Consider the following 11436-nt stretch of genomic DNA (forward strand, 5'->3'; position numbering starts at 1 on the left):
AAAGTAACCAGTCCAGCGGTCCTTCACTTCCCACTCTTCCGTCAAGAGCCCACCACCCTCTGCTCTAACTGCAGTACACCGAGGGACAGGCTTGGAGGAACGCAATGCACAAATTCCCCTGCAAGCAGGATGAGAATCACTTGATCACAGGTGATGCTTTTTCCCCTCACAGATTCCTCGCACATAGGCCACCTTCTCCGCCCTCAGGACATGTACAGTTTTACGCCTCAACTCGCTGAACAGCTCAGCTTTGCCAGTAAGTCTGGCCCTACAACTCTGGTCAATGGTATCCACTGTCGTTAGAGACAAAATAAAATTCTTAGCCCTTTGGTGAGTTCCAAGACATCCCCTGGCAACATCAAGGATGGTGGTCTTGAAGGCACTCCACAACTCTTTAGGATTCCTCAAAGCACCCAGATCACCCAAATACCTACTCAGCCTGTTCGTAAACTCTTCAGCTCCCCATTGATCCTTGAGCTTGCCAACATACAACCTAGGCTGGGATGGTACCATTCTCCCGGATTTAAGCTGCAACTTCAGAGATGCTACCACAAGTCTGTGGTGGGTATTGAGGAACTGAGCACTCCAGTAGACCCTGCTATTCTGGATCATCCTCCAGCAACCATGAAGGAGCACATAGTCATTCTCCTTTACCAACCACCAGCGTTGGAATACAAAGTCCAGCGATGAGCCTGTTGGCACTGAAACCATGAACCGGCCACCCTACGTCCATGACTTCTTGCAAAGTCAAGGAACTTAGTGCTATTCCGGTTCACAGTTCCAGATCCATGGGGACCAACCCATGTCGCATAACCATCCCTATCAGTTCCAGTCGATCCATTGAAATCCCCCAAGATGAGAAATGTATCTCAGCTGGAGCACTGTTCAACCACAGACTCGAGAGTGGCATCATATGCATCCTTCACGGTGAGATCACTCGCCTCAGTCGGAGCATATACAGAGACCAGGGAAACGACACCCAAGGAGTGACGAATGCCTCATCTCATACTATGCTCGTTGACCGGTGTGACCTCAATTATCATTGTAGCCAGCTTATTGGACACAGCTGCAGCAACTCCTTGGATATGGTAACCATCAGAGCGACCAGACCAATAGTAGGTGTAACCACCCACCATGATCTTGGCACTATGCGGTTTCCGAACCTCAGAGAGTGCGGCATTACTGATGTTCAAACGCTTGAGCTCAGATGATAACAGAGACACGTGATCATCCTCTCTTCAGGATAGGACATTTCAGACACCCACATGAAGGGACCACCTCAGGTTAACCCAAGGAGACCGCCTTCTGGCGGACGACACCTCAGCACCACCCCGACACACATGACCGCTATCTGACCCGGGAAGTTTACTCCATGGTTTTCCTCCGATCATCAAAGAGTGGGGTCCTGAAGGCTTTGCCCCAATCCCATCATCCAGTGAGCTGCCTTGCGGGGGGCAGCAGTACAGGAGAAACTCGCACGGAGTATCTTTTCAGATTTCTTTGCATTTTTCTGTTTTGCGGAGTGAAGGGTTTCATGGTAGCTGGAGTGCAAATCCTGCCACAAACCTCCTTAAAGAAGTAACCCAAATGCAGGAGGACATCCGCAGACACAGTTGTGCATGAGATATGGATGGCCGTTAGCTCACAAGGAGCTCCTCTGCCCTTTGACAAGTTTTGTTTTTAATCCTGCTGGGTGTCCATATCCAAACACCCTCCTCACCAGCAAACCTGATGGGGGAGACGGTTTAGTCGCCGACAATCTGACTATGAAATGGGTTAGTACAGGTTTACGTGGTACCTGGAGCAAGTCACAGATCGAATCTGGCCTGACCTGACAATACTACATGAAATCTCAAAAGGTTTTGTCAGTTTGGATGAATCTTGGTGGACATATTGGGTTTCTGACAAGGACTAATCAATTCAATTTTGGTGAAGATCCGAATCCGGATCCGGGTATGAGAATTTTTTTATTTGATTCTTCACCATTGAGAGTTGGGGCCAAAAACTATGTATAGCATGTTATCTCATAAGGTTGTGGACAAGTTATGACAAAACTAGCAGTGGCATATAAAATGTAAACTATTCAGCCTGGTGGAGGTATGTGTTCGACCGCGTGCCGTTCCGTTTCGTCACGTTGTCACTCATTTGTTACTTGCAAAATCAAAGATTTTTCAAGTGCATTGGTCAGAAGATTTTGTAATTCTTTCCGTCTGTTTGTCTGTGTGTCTATCAATCATCTGCAGGTCACAAATTAAAATCGATCATGACGTAACTTCACAAAGCCTCAACTGAGAAGCCTATTGATTGAGGTCAAAGGTCAAAGATCACCTTGAGGTCAAATTTCAAAAATCGTCATTTTTAATCCCATCGACTTGAAATTTAAACAAGATTTGCATATTGTCACTAAATTGGGAAACCAACTATTTTAAGGTCAAAACGTCAAAGGTCAACTCAAGGTCAAACTGATAAAATCATCAATTTTCAACTGAAAGAATCATCCATTTACATCCTATTAACTTGAAAGTTGAACAGGATTTGCATAGTCCATCATTGAATTTGGAAAGCAATATTTCTGTGGCCAAAAGGCCAAAGGTCAACTCAAGGTCATATTTCTAAAATCATCAAATTTCATGTCATTAATCTGAACATTAAGCAGCAATTGCATAGTGCATCACTGAATTTGAAACCAACAATTTTTGAGATCAAAAGGTCAAAGGTCAACTCATGGTCAAACTTCCAAAATCATCAATTTAAATCTGAAAAATCAATTTTCATCCGATTGACCTGAGCTTTAATTAAGATTGTCAATTTTGATCTTAATGAAATGGACAATTTGATGTATCCATGGCAACCTTTGGAGAGGTGGGTGGATTTTGCAAGTATCATCTTTTTCTTGTTTCTGTTTGTCCGTTTGTCTGTGTGCAGATTATCTCAATATGTTGTGGGCAGATCCAGATGAAATTTGGTGGGCAGGTTGGGTGTGTGAGAAGGACGAACTGATTAGATTTTAGTGAATATCTGGATCGGGATCTGACTATTGGAATTTTTTCGTGATTCTTCACCATTGAGAGATAAAGCAACAAATGATAAATAGCATGATATCTCAAAAATTTTGGACGGATTCATATGAAATTTGGTGGGCACCTTGGGTGTGTGACAAGAAAGAATTGATTGAATTTTGGTAAAGATCCGAATCCGAATATGGATCTGATAATTCTTTTTTAAGTGATTCTTCACCATTGAGAGATAGGGTAAAACCGATATATAGCACGATATCTCAAAAAGTTGCGGACGGATTCGGACGAAACTTGGTGGACTGGTTGGGTGTGTCGCAAGGACGAATTGATTTGATTTTGGTGAAGATCCGAATCCGAATCTGAATACGATAATTATTTAATTTCAACAGTGATTCTTCACCATTGAGAGATTGGGCCAAAAACTATTTAGTACTGTATAGCATGATATTTCAAAAATGTATTGGACCCAATATGTTCTCGTGGATGAGGCATTACATGGTGGAGGTATGCGCTCTACCGAGTGCCCTGGTAGTTGTGTCTGTTTTCGCTGGAAAGTGACAACTTACTTAACCTGGACCCATCAGCTTTAAACAGATGCAATCAAACTGTTATCATTCTAATTACCTTGAAATTGCATGCCATGTTGTCCAAGGGCTTGTCCATCTGCAATCACAGCAAGATGGCTCAGTTGATTTGGCTGGTTTTGAAGGAGGGATGCTTTAGTGCATTTCTTCCAAAGCATTCATCTTCATTTAGTGCTTTAGTGCATCTTCCAAAGCATTTCTCATTCTCCTGGAGTCGCCATTTGCTTCACAAGATCTTCGATGAAAGCAAGTGTTGTGTCAAGTTGCAAACATGTTTTGTCATCACTAAAGCCTTCACTCTCGCTTTGCGGTAGGACTGTTGACAGCTGATCTATACCCTTGCCAAGATAAAGAGTGCTGTTTACCTGCTTAACCATGCCAATGAGCCTTCTTTGTATATTCCCAATCTGTCCGACTATTTTTGATATCTCCCTGCTTGTTATCATTCCAGCTGTTATTGGTGTGTATTTGTTGCTATTTATTGCTTTAATATATTTTCCTCGTCTTTTTTTTTGCAATTGTTTTGGCTATATTTGTTGCTGCTTTGGTTTCATGTGCAACATCTTCCATTCACACCTGTCTTTGCAAATTAATTGGTGTGGTGGGTTGGGGATATCTTTTCTGATTTTTTTTTGTCTTCATGTTTGCATACAATTTGAATATCCTGTACCCGTTCGTTGACCTTCCTGTGTGCATTGTCTCCTCATCGTCCTGCTCCTCGTCCCTCCACATTGCCTGCAGGTGGCTGCCCCGCGTCCGCGCTTCCACCCGCTACCACCAGAGCTGAGTCCCCCAGTTTTTATCCCTTTCCCTGTCATAGACTGAGTCTGGTGTGTGGTGCCTTAGATTTCATGAGATTCTTTTTTTTTCTCATTGTACATAATTATTTATTATTGATTCCATGTCCCCACCACTATACGCCGTCATATCCCTCTGCAGATCAATCATCCCTGTGTTCTTATGTATGGTTTCGGGAATAAACCCATTGGTTTTAAAAGCTTTCAAGTTCTCGTGTTTCGCCTCACGACCCATGCATGCATTGTCCGCTATAATTCGGAACGTCGTCTGAGGGAGTAAAAAGCCAGTTTAGCTCATCCGTCCGGCATCGGTGTTAACTGACCTGGAGATGACAATATCAACGTGCTGTAGATCATGTTTAAATTTGAAAATTATATAGTGGTATTTAGTAGAACTGGGAAAAAACATTGACATCCTTATTACCTCTGCCAACGAAGGTGGATGGAAGTTACGTTTTCACCTTTTTCTGTTTGTCTGTTACTTGTGAAACTGAAATTTCACAAGTATATTGGTTGGCATGCTGGGTGTTGGCTTAATGGTTAGAATGTTGGGTTGGGGATCCTCGGATCCTGAGTTCAAATCCTGCTTGGCTGTTGAATTAATACCAGGTGGGGTTGACTCTGCCTGTCATCCTGAGGTTGGCACAACGAGTCCCATCTTGCTGGTGTCTTGTGTTGGAGTGGTGGCCTTTCCAGGGTTGTGACCATTAGCCCAGGAGACTGCTTAGACAGCACCAATGCTCTGCACAGAGTATGGTCCCAATGGATGGATGGATTGGTTGGTCTGATCTTTATTCTGTCCGTTTGATTGTCTGATTGTACGTCAATTGCCAGCCTACAGATCACATTTTACACTGATCTTCATGAAACTTCACAAACTGGTAGAGGCAGTGACAAACTGGAAGCCTCTTGTTTTTGAGGTCAAAAGGTCAAGGTCACAGAAATCATCAATGTTCATCTGATTTACATGAAATCCATACATCTTCTGCATATACTTTATATAAAACCGAAAAAACATGGGTGGACGGTGAACCCTATGTGGTGAAGTCTTGGTCGACCCATGTGAGTATGTCTATTAATTACGTAATGTTTGAACGTGGGTTGGACCGTGAGTATTTCTATTAATTACTTATCATTGGAACTTGACTATGTCTATTAATTATGGACTATTGGAAACACACCTTTTGGAGACATGTCGACCTTTAGAGCCCTTAGCTCTCTCAAATTTCAGAATTTAAACTGTGGAACTAAGTTCCAACTGCTAACCCCCCCAAAAAAGTGTTCCTTTGCTAAATAAAGTATCTCCGGGTGGTGTTAAGTATGAGCACCTTCTCAGCGAATTTATCAGTCACTTCCATAGGATGTGAGTGCCTCCTCAGTAGCATTGCCTTGCATGCCTAGAAGCATGATGTTGTCGTTCTTCAATTTCAGTGCAAGTTCCTTGCAGTTTCTGAATAGATATGGCTGTCTCTCATTGCATAAGATGCCCCCCTTTTCAACACTCATATAAAATTCGAAATTCAAGCATATTTAGTGGGATGCAGTCGGATTAGCTCGAAAGTCAGAGATCAGAAACGAGGCATGACATCGGTCTAAATCTGTGGCGTCATCAGCAGCACAGCCACACCCTCCAATCAGCAGCACCTATTGGCTCTGAACTGAAAACAGTTCAAACATGTAACGGATATTAAATGGGGAAAAAGAATATTTAATGAATTGGCAAAAATAATTTGTGATTATATGCAGCAATATGCAACCTTATTTCCATTGCAGTTTTTTTTAATATTAATATCACATTTACCTTGAATGATCAAATAGGGATTTCTTTATAAGGTAGTTTATGTATAACAGCATTGCCAATGTAGAATCAGAAATATTTAATTACAACTCTTATATATATTACTGTCAATTTTATAACATGCTCAATAAAAATTAGATAAGAGTTTGCCTGCACTGTATCTTTGTTAGTATGCCAAAATATATTGAGTAGGTTGGAACATACATGTAAAAAAATTTCAAATTTGATGAAACTCTCATAAACTTATCTGAACAGTAAAACGTCAAAAAGCAACGGTGTCCTTTCAGGGTTTTCAAAGTGCCAAGGCTGTTCAAAATCCTCAAAAGGCTTACCAGTTCCAGATTGAAAAAGCTGCATGTGAGATTTAGGAAATGTTTCCACGCTGGAGATCACTTATCACATATGGTTTCTGACATATCCCTGGAGCACACAAACTGGCTTTTGTTGAAGGCTTAGGGAGACGCAACACATTCATTTCATTTATTCTCTCTCTCTCTGTGTCTCTCTCTGTCTCTCTCTGTCTCTCTCTGTCTCTCTCTCTGTTCTCTCTGTCTCTCTCTCTCTCTCTCTCTCTCTCTCTCTCTCTCTCTCTCTCTCTCTGTTATCTCTGTCTCTGTCTCTCTCTCTGTTCTCTCTCTCTGTCTCTGTCTCTCTGTCTCTGTCTCTCTGTCTCTCTCTCTCTCTGTTGTCTCTCTCTCTCTCTCTCTGTCTGTCTGTCTGTCTGTCTGTCTGTCTCTCTCTGTCTCTCTCTCTCCCTCTCACTCTCTCTGTTGTCTCCCTCTCTCCCTCTCACTCTCTCTGTTCTCTCTCTCTCTGTCTCTCTCTCTCCCTCTCACTCTCTCTGTTGTCTCTCTCTCTCTCTCTCTCTCTCTCTCTCTCTCTCTGTCTCTCTCTCTCTCTCTCTGTCTCTCTCTCTCCCTCTCTCTCTCTCTTTTCTCTCTCTCTCTCTCTCTCTCTCTCTCTCTCTCTCTCTGTCTCTCTCTCTCTCTCTCTCTCTCTCTCTCTCTCTCTCTCTCTCTCTCTCTCTCTGTCTCTCTCTCTCTGTCTCTATCTCTCTATCTCTCTATCTCTCTATCTCTTTCTCTCTGTATCTCTCTATCTCTATATCTCTATATCTCTATATCTCTATATCTCTATATCTCTATCTATCTCTCTCTATCTCTCTCTCTCTATCTCTCTCTATCTCTCTCTATCTCTCTCTATCTCTCTCTTTCTCTCTCTATCTCTCTCTATCTCTCTCTATCTCTCTCTCTCTATCTCTCTCTATCTCTCTCTATCTCTCTCTATCTCTCTCTATCTCTCTCTCTCTCTCTTCGTATACTTTTACTTTGTATTCATTTTATATAAAACTCCATTTTCAACTCCTTTTCAAGGCATTGTTAATCAGCACTGTAATCGAGGTAAAGGATGAAATCATAGTGAAATGGATAACATTCCAATACATGTGCATAAAAAATAAATTCTGACAGGAATGTAATGGTGAAGAATAACAGAAAGAGTATTTAAAAGCAAAATGCAAAGATATTGAAGCTTGCGTGGTGAGGAGTGGAACCCCCTTACCCCGTCTTTTGTTGACATGTTTTCTGATTATCGATTTGTGTCTGAGTCTGCAGACATAATTTGTGTATTAACATGTGTAGGCTAGGCAACATCACAATGAAGAGTAAGGTTTGTGTAGTTTCCCATGTCCCACAGATCCAGTTACTTGTTCACCCCACCTTGCACATCTATTATTTTATTATGATTCCCTGTGGTTCCATGTTGTCCTGACATGGAGTGTTGGAGGGGGTTGGGGGGGGGGGTTCACTGAAACCATGAGCTGTGACAGAGTGCTCCACCATTGAGGCATTGTGCATATGCTTTGGCCCACATATATATTGTGTGTCACTATTATCCTTATTAAATTAAAGTGTGTGAAGCTGTTATATTTATCTTGGAGGGAAGATCCCATTTGATAGCATTTGCTGTTAGTTTCAGGCAGCAATGAGTCCCCACCAATGGCATTTTATCAGTCCAATGAGGCTCTTTTGGTGACTGGGGAAATTATGCCCAATGCATATGCAGTCTACTAAGACCCTGCATCTTGCACTATAAGTAAGAATAGATTGTATCAACTAAAACTTGATTAAAGCACACTAACCACCATGAGAAGCAAATCGAAGCTGCCATTTCAGGCGTTAACCCTTCATTAAAGTGAAGGGCAATCCTTTTGAGCTTGATGAACGTTTAACAACCGAAACTTCAGCTTTACTTTGCTTCCTATGGCAGTTAGCACACCTTTGTCAACTTACACAAGGAGAGAAACCCTATCATTAGAACTCTACACTGATGCAAACTGACGCTAGTTTAATCAGTCTGGTATTCCAAAGATGTAAACAATATGGATTTGTGAATAATATGAAAATGCTTCATCTCTTTGCTTCCAAAAACGTTTCACTGCGAACTACATTTTGAACGTATCACTGCCATCCATCAAAATTTTGCTCGAATTATACAGTCGGAAGAGGCTGAATGCTTTAATGTGTATATAGGATGAAGTTTTATGTATGATATGATGCAACAGATACAAAAAAAATAATAATAATTTACAGTTTTTGTCTATGTAAAAATAATCCCAAAATAAGGTCTTTTCATGTACAAATAAGACACATAAAGTCTTAAATATACATTTGAGTGGTATTGGTGAGGAAGGGTTGCAAGAACACAATTTGAGGACATTGAGGTGACATGATTATGAACGACGAGACAAAGTAATATGATAAGTTGCAAGTGGATGGGTAGTTGAGATAGGGCATATCACAAAGATTTGTGAGTTGAGACGAGGCAGTGATACGGAGCCACTTTTGATGCACTGGCAGGGCATAATATAACTTTACACTGCAAGGGAGATTGCAAAAGAGAAGCACAATTAAGTGCAGCTGAGTGGGCAAAATGAACAACCAATGGGAAATGTGTGCATCATTACAAATTGGGGGTGGGGCAGCAGAGAGAGACAACAGCTGGACCAAAGTTTCTGAAAAAGAGGAGGAAGGCAGATTCAAGCTTCTTATTGGCCTGGGATGGTTTCAAAGGAACCAGCTCGACTCGGCTGCTTAGCGAGATGCATTATTTATTTGTCGGGCCTTGCACATATGGACAGACCTCTTATCCACAAAATGAAGCATATTACAAAGTGCAAGTTACAAACAGAAATATCAACTTTATCTGCAGTGGAATGCAATGATATTTATTATCTTGTGCTAAAAATAACATTAAAACTATGGCCATTATATAGCAATGTTACGTGTGGACATGTCAATAGTAGATGATAAAAATGTTCAGTTTGAAATGTTGCCTTGTGAGGACTCTAACCCTCAGGCCATAGGTGGTGGAATCGAGGGTGTGATGGAGTGCACCACAACATTGGGTTCATTTTCTACGATGATAGCTCATTGATTTATCAGTGGAGATGTGAAATAATTTTGTAATATTCTTAAAGGAGAATTCGATATATACATATATATATATACATATATATATATATATATATATATATATATATATATATATATATATATATATATATATATATATATAATTTTATTGAGCCACCCCCTGTTCCCAAGCCAATTTCCACTTTATGAGCTGTAACATTAAATTTTCTCTTTATGAGCTGTAACTTTATGAGAAGTAACATGAGATGACTTCTCCAGGCTGATTAAACACAGTCATGTGCATATCGTTATCGGAAATTCACGACTTTATTCATATATCCAGGCCTATGATCACTGATAGGCTTGCTCTTCTGAAGCTTGGGACTCTGCTGACACTGCAGTCTTACTTTTATGTGGTGGTTTATTCATATCAGGAAATATATATTTATTTTAATTCTACTGCAGATGCTTAAATCGGAACAGATGCGGTGGCTTGGAAGACATGCCGATACATTTTGCTGAGATATCAATGAAGGTGAGAAAATCAAGGCTTATACAGATGTGATGATGATAATAATAATAGCAATAATAATATGAAGAAGAATATTATAATAATAACTCGAACGACACTTGGTTGAGCATGTACCTCCGCCAGGCTGAGCAGTTTACATTTTGTATCCCACTAATAGGTCGGATCTGAATCCGAACAGTAACCAAAATCGAATCAGCTTGTTCTTGTCACCTAACCAACTCATTCACCAAGTTTTGTCATAATGCGGCCACAACTTTTTGAAATATCATGTTATATATCGTTTTGGCACTATCTCTTAATGATGAAGAATCAATTAAGAAATTAAAAACTCCTCCTATCCGGATCTGGATCTGGTCACCAAAATCGAATTTATGCGTCTTTGTCACACACCCAGCCTGTCCACCACGTTTCATCCGAAATCGTCCACAACCTTTTGAGATATCCTGTTCACAAACAAAACAAACAGACAGGTGTGAAAATATAACTTCCGCACACCTGAGGTGGCAGAGGTGATAATATCTGAGTTCACTTCGAAGTAACTTCAGCTCACGAGGATACTATTAGAGGCCGATCAAGCCGAAGCAATGATTGCCTACCTACGGTCATTTGCCCATGCTCTATCGTTTCTAAATGCTGAGATAAAGCAAGGAAGCAGCACGTACAATTTTTAAGTCTTTGGTACGATTCGGCCAGGGTCGAGTTTGAACTTCTGACCTCTCAGACTCAAAGCAAACACCCAAACATCTATCTAACCCATCATGCCACAAAGTCTTTAATTGCTATGATGAAAATCACAGCAAACCAATTATATTTGAGATCACTCTCAGGACTACTTTGTGCATCTATTAAATGGCAAGCCATATTGCTGCATGTAATGGTTTGTTTATAAGGAAACTTATGAATGAATCAATCTTCCGCAGCATCTAAAAATGTTTTATTGTATGAATGGTGTAAATACTCGGTTGCATAATTGTAAGAGTTCCACTCCACATCGTGGATGCCCATGATTTTGGTGAAAGTCAAGGAGTTTCCTCATATACTCGGTGTGCTGAGTTTCATCAATGCCAGTGACAATCACATTATCCAATAAATAAATATCATTTTCTGTCCGTGTGTAACACCAATCACGCCAAAACTGCTGGGGCAAATTGCCACCAAACAACTTGGCACATTAACCAAGTTAGACCTTGTGGTGAACATGGGCTACTTGGTTTCATCTGAAGTCATAGGGGTTCAGGAGGGAAGGTCGACAAAAATTCTCGATGTAAATGTGTATTGTGTCGCACCCCCCGGTG

The sequence above is a fragment of the Eptatretus burgeri genome, chromosome 13 (assembly GCF_056783735.1).
Source record: "Eptatretus burgeri isolate ZD-2024b chromosome 13, Ebu_testis_v1, whole genome shotgun sequence".
NCBI classification, from domain to species: Eukaryota; Metazoa; Chordata; class Myxini; order Myxiniformes; family Myxinidae; genus Eptatretus; species Eptatretus burgeri.